This window comes from Aptenodytes patagonicus, chromosome 4 (genome assembly GCF_965638725.1).
Source record: "Aptenodytes patagonicus chromosome 4, bAptPat1.pri.cur, whole genome shotgun sequence".
Classification (NCBI taxonomy): Eukaryota; Metazoa; Chordata; class Aves; order Sphenisciformes; family Spheniscidae; genus Aptenodytes; species Aptenodytes patagonicus.
Window position 1 is genome coordinate 30,050,816 of NC_134952.1, and position 15,993 is coordinate 30,066,808.

The 15,993-nt window shown below is 40.6% G+C and overlaps 1 protein-coding gene across 4 annotated transcripts in view; it reads right to left on the reverse strand.

Annotated features, from left to right (window-relative positions):
- The window catches only part of TEC (tec protein tyrosine kinase), a 53,658-nt gene that overhangs the window by 17,544 nt on the left and 20,121 nt on the right, over positions 1-15,993 (reverse strand). The window lies entirely within an intron of this gene.

The window sequence follows — 15,993 nt, forward strand, 5'->3', positions numbered from 1 at the left end:
GTCATTTGAAAAATGACAGAGAGCGCGGGTATAGAGATCTACACTGGTGAAAGCGCACAGAGTACAGTATAATTGCTTAGTGAAAAGAACCAATTCTTTATATATAAAGTTTCCAATCAGTTGTAATCATAGGTTTAATCTAACTCTTCTTTACAAAAAATAACTTCAGCACAGATGAAGGAAGGCTTCCCCATTGCCGATTTGAAATTACGATTAAAACCGGTGAGGGAAATAGGTGTCAATGCATCATCTCACCTGCTCCCTCACTCTGTTGCTGAAGTGCTCCCACCGTGTTTCACCAAGTTTCTAGAGAAACTGGGATGCTGCTCAGGCAACACAAGATCCTGCTGAGGCAGGAAGCAGAAGATAGGGGTGAAACCCATCCCTGGGCCAAGCTGGGGTCTGTGTTGAAGGACCTTCTTTGACCAAGGCTAGCAGAAGCCCTGAAGAAGCAAGGTCAAAAGTGCAGACATCTGAGAAGATTTAGCTCACCTAAATTGATAATTATGAAGATTTTAAAGAAGGAAAGGAGTGCCCACAGCGCTCAGCAGGTGCTGCCCAAAGTAACAATGCATGGAAATACAGTGTAGTTCAACACTCTGGAGAGGAAGCTCCTTGGAAGAACAGCCCATAACTGGAGGTGGTGTGTACTGGGCTTTAGTCTACATGTAAAAGCAGTAGGAAATAACAGTGAAGTCTGCACACAAGCGGACCTTTTTAAGGTGGCTGTTTCTGAAGGAATTGTTCAAAACCATTTGCCTTTACCTGAAGCACAAGAGGCTAAAAATGAAAGCCCAGCACAGAAATTTACAACATGCTCTACTATGTGGCAAAGGGAAACACATGAACAATACACTTCTGACAGAAAAATTATGATGAATCTACGGAGACTGCATAGAGCCACCTCTCACTTTTGGGAAAACCAAGTCTGTAATAGGAGAGGAAGTTTCTACTGGAATCCGGAACAAAACAAAAATGGCAGCAGCTTATGGCTGGTCCTGAATGAATCCATGTCAAAAATTTTGACTTGCCAATCACATCCAACACATCCAGTCCAGAGTGCGGCTTATGAAAGATGGACACTGTTCACACAACGTGAAAACAATTAGTAATCACTGAATTACTTGAGATACTCTAATCTTACTCAGCCGCCCTCTTCTCTCCTGAGGATGGAAATTTCAGCCCAAACAGCACAAGTCTGGCACAACCATAAGCAGCTGAAAACACTCTTATAAACAGAAGCAAAGAGCAACTTCAAATACAGCTGTCACTATTCCACCACCCTAGAGAAACACAATAGTTACTACCCATGGAAAACATAGAAGTTTCGTCAGCATTTAAAATGCATTTAGTACTCCTTTTCTTATGTATATTGTTATGAAGAAAGCAGGCAGAGAAAATGTGCGTGAAGAATTCATGCACGTCACGGTCAGCATCAGGAAGAATGACAGGAACTAAGTTCAGATAAAGCTGTAACTGTTATTTAACATCAGAAAAACAAAAAAGCCCAAAGAGAAGCCCTAATAAGGAGCTTTTTAAAATTGGGGGGGAGGGAGGGGAGGGAAGAGAATTAGGCATTTTAATGAACCATTAAAAGTCAAATCATAAACATTACCATAGGCTGTACTACAAAGCTATATCATGTTATTCTGAAAAATAATTTGCATTAAGTATGCAACCTTGGATTTTCAATCAAAAAAACGTTTCAAGTCTTCTGCTTATTTTACGGTATCCCCTTATTTGAACTTTGACTGCCTAAAGTAAAACATACATTCATGCAAATGCCAAAAAATTGAGTTACTGAATTCTACAACACTTGGTACGGCACCAAGTATTGCCAATTCTGGCATTCAGTGAATGCTCACTCAAGATGAGCATACATCTGCCAGGAGGACAAAGAACAGGAATCCAACAAAATAATCAACAAACATTTTGGGGGGAAAAATAAAGCAAACCTCCTGATACACAGCACATCATTCTAGTAATCATATTTCCTAAGTCGTCCCTTTGTACACTTTCATAATTTAAGGTGGCTCAGTTTGTTTCACCATGAGATGCTAAATTAAGCTCAAATTAAACTCAAAGTTGACCCGCCTCACAACTCAATCCAGCAAATTAAGCCTAACATCAGAGAAGATTCCATTTTTGCATACTTTACAGATTAAAAGAAAAACTTACATATGTGAAATTAAATACAAGCGTGCTGCTCCAGACATGTTTCAGATTGCATCAGAAGCAACAGTTATTAATGGCCAGCAGGCTTCAAATTGTCAGCTCAGCATTTCTCACTATTAAACCAAGGGGCACAGGCAGGAAGGAATGACTCAAGAAAAATGCTAACAAGACCACTGCAATTGCTCTCCCCTCCCTGCTTAAATGACTTCCCTTTATAATGGGACATCTTGCACACCATCACTGTGTTCCATCTATTCTGCAAGCCAAATGGCTTGCTCTAGACCCAGGCATACAGCAGACATGAAATGCAGAATCAAGGGAGAGCTCAAGCCCCGAAGTAGTTGGGAATTAGAGGTGCAGGCATGAGCCACCCATGACAAATCCACCCACAACCACTCTTTCCAACAAGTGACCTCTGCTACAAAGAGACAAATTAGTACAATGGCCACTTATACAATGTCAAACCATAGGAGGCAGAGGGACATTTTTCACGGTTGTTTTTGGAGGTGGAAGATGGCTAACATAGTAGAAAAAGGTTAGATTCACTGTAGAAATAGTAGTATTTCACCAGCACATTCATGCATGCTGTCTGAACTGGACACAAGTATTCACAGAGGATTTGGAAAAAAGAGTCACAGGGCACTGAACCCAAGAGACCTATCAAAGCTGGTCCATCCCTTTTCTGAAGACAGATATATGCCTCTAGAGGGAGGCCTGTAGAAGGAAACACAGTTAGAATAGTAATAAAGGTTACTAATCCTAATAAAGGTTACTATCCTAATAAGGATAACAAATAGATAAAAATATGTGCTTCAAAATCACACTAAAGGTTGTTTTTGTTTTGTTTTTTTGAACTGTATCTGCTTGCTGAAAATAACAAAAAGGGAAGTGACTATACAGAAACTACTATACAAAGCTTCTCAAAATGCCGTATGTACTTCATACTTGCCTAGGCTTCAAAAATTTGATTTACAGTTTTAGAAGCCCTGCTCCTTGCTCACAGTGAGGATGGCCAGTCCAGGCAATAAGTCTTGTTTTCATGCAATGCAAAAAGAATAAGCTATTCCTATTATTTAATATATAAGACAGTAATATCAAGAAGTTATAACACTAGACCTACCATGTCAGATATGGAACAAATATATGATTACACAATTCCTTTAAAAAAATAATCTTAGAATACAGGAAGACAAGAAATATCAAAGTGTTAGATACATATACAATCAAACAGCTCATTCTCTGTACACCTGGAATTACTCCTCTACTGAATATAGTAGCTTTACAGCTTAAGAAGCCCATATTCCCACTATCAGATAAAATGTTTCTTCAGTGTATTTCCTCTTTGCTGATGAAGATATTGTGCTGCTTACCCTCAGAAAAGTGGAGTTGGGGGGGGTTAAACAATACAAAGTACATTCAATTTGGAAAAACACTCAATGAAAACACACAGAAGTCAGCCCGGCTGTCAAGAAATAGCTAGATTTTGTCTCGGCCATGCTGTCTCTCTTTGTTGTTCATATAATTTCTTTCTCCTATGCTTATCCCCATGTAGGAAATCCTGAGGTCATCAGCATGTGACCCATGGAACTTGTGTTCTCACAAGTATAGAAGGTCTCAGCATTACTAACATCTCCTTTTATGGAGCTGCTCTGCAAATGTTACAAAAGCTCAGAAAAGCCTGGATAACCCAACATCCCCTGTAGAGAACTTCTCTGGTAGAATATGCTCCAGAGCGAAATGTAAGGGTGTTTTCGGTTCTGTTTTGGGTTTTTTTTGTTTGTTTGGGTTTTCTTTCTTTCTTAAAATAGCATTGCCATTTAGCAATAAGAAGCACTGGATACTACAGTTCCCTCTTGAGAGGCATTTTCACCCAAGCAATTACTGATTATGCAAATATAATTACTGTAGGTAGGTGTTAGATGGCCACATTTTCCACCCCCTTATTTTCCAGTGTGTCAGATATGTTGAAGAATGCCTTGCCTCCTTTCAATTAATTTTTAAATTATTATTCTAAGAAAAGCAAGTATCAAGTATTTCTATTCACCTTTCCAAAGTGGCTAGAGTCAAGATAAAAAGTGAGAGGTGATTATTATTCTGATCTAGTCTGACCTGATCCAAGATCTGACTCTTGGGAAGAATTTCAAGTGGAAAAAAAATACAAACATAAGCGAGAAGAAGAAAGTCTTAAACCCTGTCCTGCAAAATAGGAAACCGAGAATCCTTTACCATGGCCTGGCTGCTCAGCAGATGTCAGCCACCAGCACTGGAGAGACCAAAAAGCACAAAAAGAAGTTCTCTGTAGTAGCACTGATGCAACTTCCTAACCATGACTACAACACATTATCTGTAATTTATTCTTCTCCTGCAGTTGAGAGGCAATCAGTCAAACGTACACAATTACAGTTATGATACATGGTTGCAATCACATAAGGCAGCAATATAAATAAGAGTAAAGGACACAAAGTAAATCAACCAGGCCTCCATCCGTATCAGACTCTAAATCACCTACAACATTTCAGCTTTCAAAATAACTAGCACATAGCTTCAGGTTCTTTCACACAAGTCTTCTCCTCCTGGTTTTCTGTGAAGTCCTCACAGAGCTCTGAGTCTGGCCAGCCCAGTTGTAGCATTTCTGCCCTGTTTTCTCCCCTCTCAGGGCCATCGCTCTGTCCATAGGGTGAGTGGCACCTTTCATTCAGCCACCCCTCTAACACAGCCTTCATGCTGTCTGAACACTAGACTCGGACAACTTGAGCCAAGAAGGGAGGAGAGCCCAAGTCCATGGGCATCACAGGCGAGCGACCAGAGCCCCAGGACAGGACCCTTGGCTAGGTCACCTAGCCAAGGCACTAGCTGCTTTACCTACTCCTTCAAGGTTCAGATGGAGTCCACAACTACAGAGCTGAGGGGTTTTTTTTTGTCTTTGAAGATTCCTGTCCATCACCAGTCCATCTCTCTGCTTTAAACACTTGCTGCTCCACTAACCCTTCATTACAGTCCAGGCTTTTGGGAACCTCATCCTTCCCACTGTTCCTGCCCTGAATCTTCCAGGCAGGTCCACATCTTCCTTGAAACTTACTGCCGCAAACCAGATAGAGCACTACAGCTGATGCTTTATCATCAGATTGTAAGGATTCACAGTCCCATTTTTTCATCCTAATATAACATTTGCCTTTTTCACAGCAATAAGGTATCATTGATACATATCCAGCTTACGATTCACTATCCTGTCACCCAGGTCCTGCTGGGGACAGCCTGACACTTAACTACTTATTCCCATTCCATATTTGAACATTTCAGCATTCCTGCCTAAACTTTTACCTTTTGCACTTGTTCACACTGAATCACGTTCTACAAAATAAAGAAAAACACAAACAACCAAACCCACCACACACCTAATCCCAATATGCCACTTCGATTTCTAGACTTGTTTTCCAAAATGCTTGCAGCTCCATCAAGTTTTATGTCACCTGAGAACTCAACAAGCTTTTATTTCAGCAACAGTATCACTAGTGAAAGTACTGAAATGCAAGACAGGACACCCCATTCAAGACAGTCTTTCAATCTGAAAACAAGCCACCAATGCCTACTGAACACTGTACCAGTTTCCCATGTGTTCTGCAATCGGATTTACAAAAGACTTATATAGGTCATTTCTAACGCTGACATCTGAAAAGGTCTCATACAGCAGTGTCGAAAAACCCTTACTGGAATGAAAACACAGGATTATCTGCTGCTTCTCTGCTACCCACGAGGCTTGTTACCCCATGGCAGAAAGGACATAGGTAAGTCTGAGATTTTTTTTGTTGTTCTTGTCAAATCTTTGTTGGCTGATGTGCAATTTTGGTATCTTCCAGGTACTTTCAAAAAGCCTGTTTTTTTCTAGCACTTTTCTGGAAATTATCTTCATAGCTTACAGTTTCTCAGCTTCTCCTCTGTGCTCTTTTAAAACTAGGCCTTCTCTAGCCTTCCAGAATCTCATTTATCTTCCAGCTCTTCCTTCTTAGCACCTTTAAGACTCATCCACTCCTGTCTAGTCATAAGGTAAATATTCTCATCCATGCCTTGTCAGTGTCTCAACAACTACAACCTACACTTTTCGACTTCAACTATATCTAATTTGTTCCATCTCATAAACATCAAAATTCTTCTAGAAAGATAATTACTGCAGATCCTCATTTTATATCAGACTTCTTTTGGTAGATGTTATAGAGAACAGGGAATCATTACTGCAACATAACCAACTTCTTTTACAACTCAAGTTTCTTTATGACCTGCTCTTTTCAAGTGAGCATTCCCATGCATCTGTTAAGCTGCCTCCATTCACATGAATAGCTTTGAGTTATTTCTCCAATTTGAACAGCTTTCACTTGCACCTGCTTAACAGTAGGCACAGCTGTGGAAGTTTTATCTGTCTTATCTTGGGTTTTCAGCCAATATTTGGTGTCTTCTGGATCATCATCAATACAGTAGTTCCACTATGAGCAAAAAATTTATTTAAAAAAATATTTTCCTGAATCTGGGGGAAAGAGGGAACAGGAACAAACAAACCAGGAAGGATGGAGCTTCATGGTTCCCAACGCCAACTTCTACTGCTTTCCAGCAGACCTTCTATCCAGACGCTCTCTGTAAGATTTTTCTTCTCAGATTCTCTCAGCTGCTTTCCTCCTGACTAGGTTTTACCCCTCCCATGAGGTTTCTGGGGCTTTTGCTGCAGAACAGGGTCTTTTCTTTCAATCACCTTGATAGCTCAAAATGCTGACCAGCTTTATGTGCAGCTGTATTTTGGACAATTAATTCCTACTGTTTGATCTACCTAAAAGAAAACCGATTCCTTACTATATTTGCTCTGAGCAGTGGCTAGCTACAGACCTAGCTCTCTCTCTTCCACAGGTTACCATACAAAAGAGGTGTAGGCAACTAATCTGCAGTAAAACTTTTACTCATTACTCTAACGTCCCACCAATGCTTTGCACCATGTCTCTACTAACTTGTTGGCGCATCTTACACTTTGATAAGAGCTCCTCAGAAGGACTGGGTTTTTGCTCTAAGTGTTCACTGCTGTTGTGGGGGACTAGCAGCTATCACAAAATAAGCAAATCAATGTAACACAGCTTATATAATTTTTACATCTGTGTATTTACTTGAAGCAAGACTCGGCTTCCTACATTGCTCTTTCTCATCAGAAATGGATCTCTCATAATTCCACTACTCTAGCTGAGCAAAGAGATCTGTATATAGGAATAACAATGCAGGTATTGTTATATCAACAAAGATGTCTGTAAGTTTGCTTGACAAACTAACCTGAACAGTATCCATTGGTCAGTCATTGACAGATTATCAAGTCACTTGCTAATTCTCTGTCTTGATTTCTATGTAATCAAGTGCAAAGAAAAGAAGTTAAAATTAACTTTTTTCCAAATGCTGCTAATCTGTAGAAGCAATGGTTGTAGTCATTATAGAGGTATTATACAATTAGAAAAGGTGGGTACCTATATTCTGAGTTAGCATTTAAATATAGATCTTGTGAAGAAGTTTGAAAAGCCCTCTATTCCATCATGTATTTTTACTCTTCAGTTTTTCATAACAGGTACAAACACAATATTCTCTATCCAGATGGATGTGACAGGCATCATTCTAGGTGGGATAACTTGCAAATACATCATTGTACTTGCTCAGCAATATAATTTATGCTGAAAGTAACTGTCACAAGTTAATCATTACATCTTTAATTTTATATAAATAAAAGCACGTGTGTGTTTTAAACAATCCATCTATCCTGACTGCACTTTAAAATTTTTGATTCATTCTTTTTCCGACAATGCTGGGAAAAAACTGTTTTTCATTCCATTAAAATCACTAAACAGTAAGAGCTGAACCAATCTAAAGCCACCACCTCTCTTAGAGACAGTTGTGAAGGTATGTCCCCAGTAAGTACAGCTAAGAACTTCTACGCAATTCCTGTGGAAGTGTATATTCATTTCTGTTTCCTAGAGGGGAAACAGCAGTCAACTCTCAGTCCTCTTCCAGGTCTAGCTGGAATAGTTATTGTGCAAACTTGTATTTTAAGAAAGTTCTATCGTTACTACCTATCTATAGGTAGGTAGATAGAACTACATTCTATCGTTGCACTGGTGAGGCCGCACCTCGAATACTGTGTTCAGTTTTGAGCCCCTCACTACAAGAAGGACGTTGAGGTGCTGGAGCATGTCCAGAGAAGGGCAACGAGGCTGGTGAGGGGTCTGGAGAACAAGTCTGATGAGGAGCGGCTGGGGGAACTGGGGTTGTTTAGCCTGGAGAAAAGGAGGCTTGGGGAGACCTTATCGCTCTCTACAACTCCCTGAAAGGAGGTTGTAGCGAGGTGGGTGTCGGTCTCTTCTCCCAAGTAACTAGCGATAGGAGGAGAGGAAATGGCCTCAAGTTGCGCCAGGGGAGGTTTAGATTGGACATGAGGAAAAATGTCTTTACTGAAAGAGTGGTTAAACATTGGAACAGGCTGCCCAGGGAAGTGGTGGAGTCCCCATCCCTGGAGGTATTTAAAAGACGTGTAGATGCGGCACTTAAGGACATGGTTTAAGTGGGCATGGTGGTGTTGGGTTGACGGTTGGACTCGATGATCTTAGAGGTCTTTTCCAGCCTTAATGATTCTATGATTCTACCTATGACTTGGAACAAAAAAAGGCTCTGCCAATCTACTCATTTCAGAACCTATTTATCTTACATTAAAAAACAAGAGTAATCAGGAGCATTTTAATACTGAATTGTGCTTTCATTTAAAGAATTAAATCACCTATGCAATGACTAAGGAAGCCATATAAATCAGGGTAATTAAGTTAAAAATAATAAAGGATAAGCACTATAGGAATAAACAACAGTAGAATTGATACCCATTAATCTTCTGTTAAAAAAAAAAAAATGTAACTGGCATAGCTTTTTGGAACTCTATGATGTTGTTATGCTCCAAAGGAAGTATTTGCACAAGATTAGTGTTGCAATGAAGCTACACAATTTTACCCTGAAACCTGCAGCTTTAGAGTGGGCCCTAGAGCTTTTAAAGTTATTTTTCCTTCCTTAAAATATCACCACGGTAATTTCAGTAGCTTCTGTCTCCTCTCTATTCAAATTACAAGAACCAAATGCAACTCTTGCAGAAGAACCTTTTTTCCTTAGGAAGAGACTTTCAAAATTAGCAACCCCCAAGAATGTTCAAGTTTTTATTCTGCTTTTTTCATTTATATCCTGGTTGATTTTTGTTAGTTGTAACAGTTCTTCTGTTTATGCAAGACAGTTTTCACACAAGTCTGATCCTGATGGCAAATACTACTACTGCCAGTGAAGACAAGAGCACTCTGCACCTCCCAAGATCAGCTCATCAGGAAGCTGCCTTCTACTTGACTCCGCAGAAGCATCCTTCTAAATAAGACTCTTAAACGTTTTCCCTCTGGGTCTATTATTTGCATTCTGTGTAGAAGCAAACGGCTTCTGCATACTAATAAATCACTAAGTGCTGTGCCTACCCCAACATCCTCTGTGCAGCCCCTCCAGAGCTAACGGGTATTGCAGCACAGACTCTCACCCATTTGTCCTCCCTCTAACACCGCAGACCCCCATTCACCCAAACGCATGCAGGGTGACCATGGGGACCAAGATTTAGCCTATACCTTTTGACAATGCAAAGTCCAATATAAACCATTTATTGCTGTAAACTGTAATCCATACAGCAAACAATAAAGACGCTAAAGCTTAAAGCAATTTCATGTTCCTAAGCTCATACTCAGCTTCATACTCAAGGTCAGTGCAAGTTGCCGTAGGCTGAAAAGGTTAATGAGAGCATGCCATGCCATGTGTGGGAGGACAGTAACCAAACCACACACATCAGCACACTTTCAAACTAAAGAGTGTCACTGCTAAGCAAGCTCAGAGAGAGAGAGAGAGCGCGCGCACGCACTGTGAAAGGGAACATTCCACAACTCCAACAGATATGAGGATGCTAACAGTCCACACATTGATAACAATTCATAAAATGATGACCGCACTCATGAGAAACATCAATGTGAAATTTTTCAAACCAACAAACTAGCAGGACTTCTTACTTGTGCAAACCAACTCCTTTCAACTACTCCAGTGATGAGAAGTACTTTAACACCTACATTTATTATCTTGCCTTCATCTCAAAGAACTTCCCTTGCCTAAAATGCCATTTAGAGGAAAAAACCTCTAGTGTGGTGGCATTTTTAGTTCAAGTGAGATGCTCTGTCAGCATGAGCTAACTAAAACTTGGGTGAAGCACACATTACCTGCTGTCACAGCTATTCTGTAACATGGCAGCAAGCCTGCTCCAGTCAGGGCCATCAGACTGCCCTAATGTCTTCTCCCAGTTCAGAGACATCTTCTGACCATTTATTGAGAAAGAATTCACAACAGTAAGACTTATTGCCACACAAGGAGAAAGAGGATAAACCAAGAGTACTTGGTGGACCACTCTGGTGGATGCAATAGCTTGAATGCTATTTCTGTGTGGTCTGTCCTGTTGGCTAACTCAGGAGGAATAAAAGATGCCGTTCTTTGCAGCAGCTAAGCCACTCTGCAAAGGAGCACGTGGGACACTTGCACTGTGGGACACCAGCCACCAGGCATACTAGTAGAGCTGTAAAGTGAGTATTCCTCTCCACTACAACTGTTCAGCTGATATTTACTGAAGTGTTTCCAATTTCAGTGACAAGGTGGACTCCTAGATAAATGCTAAGGTTTGATTTTCCAAACAGAGTCAGCTGAAAGTGTGAATGCATCACACCTTTGAAAATAAACTCCAGAGCATTTTAAGTTGAATATGCAAGATATGAGGCCACTTTTGACAGAAAATGGCCAAACGTGCCTAGGGCCATGCATATGTGAAGTTATTTCCACAAATGCCTCCTTGGATTTTAAACCTGCACTCCCTTCAAGATGAAATTAGCAATTTGGAAAAAGTAATACTAAAACTTTAGCTAAATTTTTGCTGGTCAAAAATACAAAAAAACCGTTCCAAATGAGTTTTGTTTTGGTTTTTTTTGTTTGGTTTTTTTTTGTTTGGTTTTTTTTTGTTTGGTTTTTTTTTAATTACTGCATTAAATGTTTTATTTTCAAACAAGCAGGTTTATTTCAGAATTGCTTAACTTTGCTTATTAATTTCCTACAGATTAGCATTTTTTTATTTCTTTGAAGAGAATAGTTCAGGAAAATGAACAGAAGCATACCTGAAGTTGTATGCTGAGCTTTCAAACCACACAAAATTGGAAAGAGATTTCCTAATAAAATATTTCACACTAGTGTTTCCTCACTAGAACACTAACTACATGCCTTTGCTATACAATCAGATTACCTGGAGCAGTTACACTGCAATCAGTGACTCCAGCTGACACCAGTAAGCATAGCGCAGGAGTACTCAAGAGCAAGGGCCAGTTTATGCAAAAATGCCTACTACCTCCCACTTCCAAACTGCCACAGTTACTACTGTCTACATAAACTTGTTTAAAGCTAGCTCGCTAAGTCTACAATGCATATTTGAGAACACTGTACATATCTTAAGTCTTTCTGTCTTTCTGACTGTAGCATATTCAGTTTTATAGTACACCTCCATATTCAGAATAGGAAGATATTTTACTTCCCTGTTTTTATACATTCATGATCAGTACTCTGTGCTTGGAGACTGATTCAGTTATTTCTTACTACAATGAATTTTTGTCTTCATTACAAATGGAATCCATCACATACAGTTCTTATTAGCCACTTTTGCAAGATTAAGAAAAAAAGACAGAAAATACTCGTTCCAACAGTGACAGCTGATAAACCATTAAAGGCTTCATGAAACTTATAGCATTAACTCAGCCTTTTATATGCTTATAATTATTGTTAGCCCAATATTACACTATTGTGCAATAATGGCATTTCCCCAACATTTACACTTACTAATTCACAGAATTTATGCCAAAAAAGCCAAAACCAGAAGCCATCTCCAGCTTAAACAGAATATTCCTCTTTTCTGACATTAAAAAATTCATCTCCATGATGCTTAAGGCAAGTCAGTTCCTGATGTATCTTTATTTTCAAGCTTTTTAATGTCCATCTTTTTAACCAACCTTAAGATGATACATCTCCCATTTTTTTTAACCAAACAGCATAATGCCCAGAAGAACTTAAGCCATAAAAGCCACGGTCCTACACATGGTCCTTCCTACACAAAATAAGTTTCCCATGACATTACTCATAATTGTAGAGCTTTGCACAGGTAACCTAAACCAGGGCTCTCCTTCCTCAGGTTTCTGTGCTTTGAAGTCAGTCTTGAAATTCAGCCTCTTTACTGATTCTGTAGTTATGCTTCATCGATAGTTCACACACCTCCTCCATGTACAGTCCAGCAATATTTCTAAGTGCAGAAGCTACATTTCTCCTTTTCATGGCAGCATTGCAGTTCCAGCTTCACTGTAGGCACTTTGTACCATGACAGGGTGCCGAGCTGCTTGAAAGCACGTATAAAGAGATTTAAATAGGTTATGAGCAAGTTTAAACAAGATTTTACCCTGTTGCTAGTAGTCATGCTTATGAGATAATAATTTACTGCTCCAAGTAGGTATACAGCACTTTGTCAACACATAGGACAGAAAATAGAGACAAGCGCTTCTATAATGTGCAGTTTCTGGTCAAAGAGCAAGTGATCCCCCACCACCGGCTGCACAGAACAGGGTCAGTTAAATCTTTCAGCAGCATTTACAAGAACATTTGCTATGGTTGACTGCTTTCTGTTGTCATAAATGTTCCACTTCTATCACCAGACATACCAAGTATCTAATTCTGTCGCCTTATTTACAATCCCGAATTGCCCACACTTTGAGTATTGACTAATGTGGTTAATGAGGCTTAATTTAATCTTGTTTTTAAAAAGAAGCATTATGACTACTCACGTGACCACAAACCCTGGGTTCTTCTTGAACTCTCCCTACTGAATTCCCATAGAAGTTAAAATGGAAAACACACAAGAGACTCCAGTTTGGCCAATGACCACACTGGGAATTATGTACTTGCCTAGAGGAGCAGAACTCAGCCACCTGTGGCAGACTGCTACCACTGCAGTTATATGATTAAAATGAGGGTGTGGGGTCCTTTTGACTTAGGATTTCCATGCTTATCTTACCAATCTGGACTTTGAGTATTGCCAAGCCCGAAGTGAGATCAGTCCATACCTATCCTTTCATCTGTCATATCTTTAAGTTCAACCAACATACACAGTAGTTACATTTCTTACAGCAATAAACCTCCAACTATTCAGAGGGGCCAGAATTATTTTAATCTCTAATTTTTTTTTCTTCTTTTTCTATAAATTATTTCAGCCAAAATATACAACTGTCTTACTGTAAATACAAATTTACAGCCACCATCATTGGCTTAAAAACCAAACAACTGATAAAACCCCCAAACTTTTTCCATTTCAGTTGCCCAGTGACACAAAGGAGTAACTACCACTGTGTCAGAGGTCTTAGTCACACAGTAATTTTTTTTTTTTTCCAAATAGAAACCAAGTATTGCTGACAAAAATATTCAGCGTGCCCCTCTAAGATCAGAGCTCATTATTTTCAGACAATATTGTTAATAAAATAAAATGCTGATTAATGTTTAAAAGAATCTAAAGTGGGAGGAACAATGAAAATGAAAAGGGTTTGAGGTTGGAAAGTTGTGTTACAGCTGAGCCAGTCTAACAACCTGCTGATGTCAACAGTCAGAGCATCCTGTCCTCCTCCACCACCTGGCACCGCCTCTGGTGCTTGTTAGATCCTGCACCGAGCTAATGCGGCTTACTAACCCAGCAGAACACTAACCCAGCAAAAATAAAACCAGATCAAATATCTTTCTGCTGATTTGCAAGTTTTTTCAGAGCAGTATGGATTCCAAGAAGTGCCAGGACGAATTCAAGTGGATGGGGGAGGCCTGCAAAGGCTAGGACAGGGATGAGATGGACCTGCCTCTTTCAGCAGCAAGCTGCTAGGCTAGCGTAGGTGTAATGTATATTTTCACCTCAACAGTCCTTATCTCAGGCTGGAATGTTTTAAGGAGTTACTGACTCCACAGCTGAGGTCACTATGGGCAGCCCTGCTCCATCTCACTGCAAATAAAACCGATAGTTTAAACCCCCTCTCAGACAGATCCACCCATCAGTCTCCTGGAGGGTATTTTAGCTAGAGGACATTAACCTGCAGGGGAAAGGTAAAGCTGGAAGGGGAAAGCTGGAAGTGGTAACTTCTTAAAGGGCAACAACTAGACCTGCAAAACCTGTTAGTTACATTTCTATTTGACCTAAATGTGAGCTAGCACAAGATAAGCATGCAAGACATGTTTCACAGGGCTTTTTAAGCCCCCACCTATTTATTCTCTGGGGAAAAAAAAAAAAACAGTGTTCTATTAAAAAAAAAAAGGCAGGCATTCTAAAATAAGTACTATTTTAACTTGATAGTCAGAAAAAAAATATATAAATTCATATTCCAAGGTGGATTGAAAACTGGCTGAACAGTCGGACCAGGAGGGTGGCGGTCAGTGGCACAAAATCTAGTTGGATGCCAGTAACCAGTGGCATACCCCAGGGGTCAATACTGGGTCCAGTTCTGTTCAGCATCTTCAGTAATGACCTGGATGATGGGGCAGAGCGTACCCTCAGCAAGTGTGCTGATTACACCAAACTGGGAGGGGTGGCTGATACACCAGAGGGTCGTGCTGCCATCCAGAGGGACCTCGACAGGCTGAAGAAATGGGCTGACGGGAACCTCATGAACTTCAACAAGGAGAAGTGCAAAGTCCTGCACCTGGGGAGGAACAACCCCATGCAGCAATATATGCTGGGGGTCACGCAGCTGGAAAGCAGCTTGGCAGAAAAGGACCTGGGGCTCCCAGTGGACACCAAGTTGAACAGGAGCCAGCACTTTGCCCTTGCCACAAAGAAAGCTAATGGTATCCTGGTCTATGTTAGACAAAGTATTGCCAGCAGGCCGAGAGTGATGATCCTTCCTCTCTACTCAGCACTGGTGAGGTCACACCTGGAGTCCTGTGTCCAGTTCTGGGCTCCTCAGAACAAGATATACATGGACATACCAGAGAGAGTCCAGCAAAGGGCCACAAAGATGATGAAGGGACCAGAGCATCTCTCCTTTGAGGAAAGGCTGAGAGAGCTGGGACTCTTTAGACTGGAGACGAGAAGGTACAGGGGAGAGCTTACTAATGCATACAAATGCCTGAAGCGAGGGTGTAAAGAAGATGGAGCCAGGGTCTTCTCAGTGGTGTCCAGTGACAGAACAATACCCAATGGGTACAAACTGAAACACAGGAGGTTCCTCCTGAATATCAGGAAACACTTTTTTTTTTACTGTAAGGGTGACAGAGCACTGGCACAGGTTGCCCAGAGAGGTTGTAGAGTCTCCATCCTTGGAGATTTTCCAAAGCCATCCGGACACAGTCCTGGGCAACAGGCTCTAGGTGGCCCTGCTTGAGCAGGGGGGTTGGACCAGATGACCTCCAGAGGTCCCTTCCAACCTCAGCCATTCTGTGGTTCTGCGATTTTATTCTTAATCCTCAACTGTGTCCAAGTTATATTCAGAGAATGGCAACTACAATAGTCCACCGTGGTCTTGGAGCATGGTAAATGAGCTCAATTCTGCTGCAAGCACAAGCTCTGGCAGAGAAACATGCTTACCAAGCCTTAGCTCTCCCGTACCTTCCTTCATCGGAGGTAAGACAGCCAACACAAGAGGTTGCAGAGTTGTCTCCATTAAGTTTATTTATTGAATGGCTTCCCAG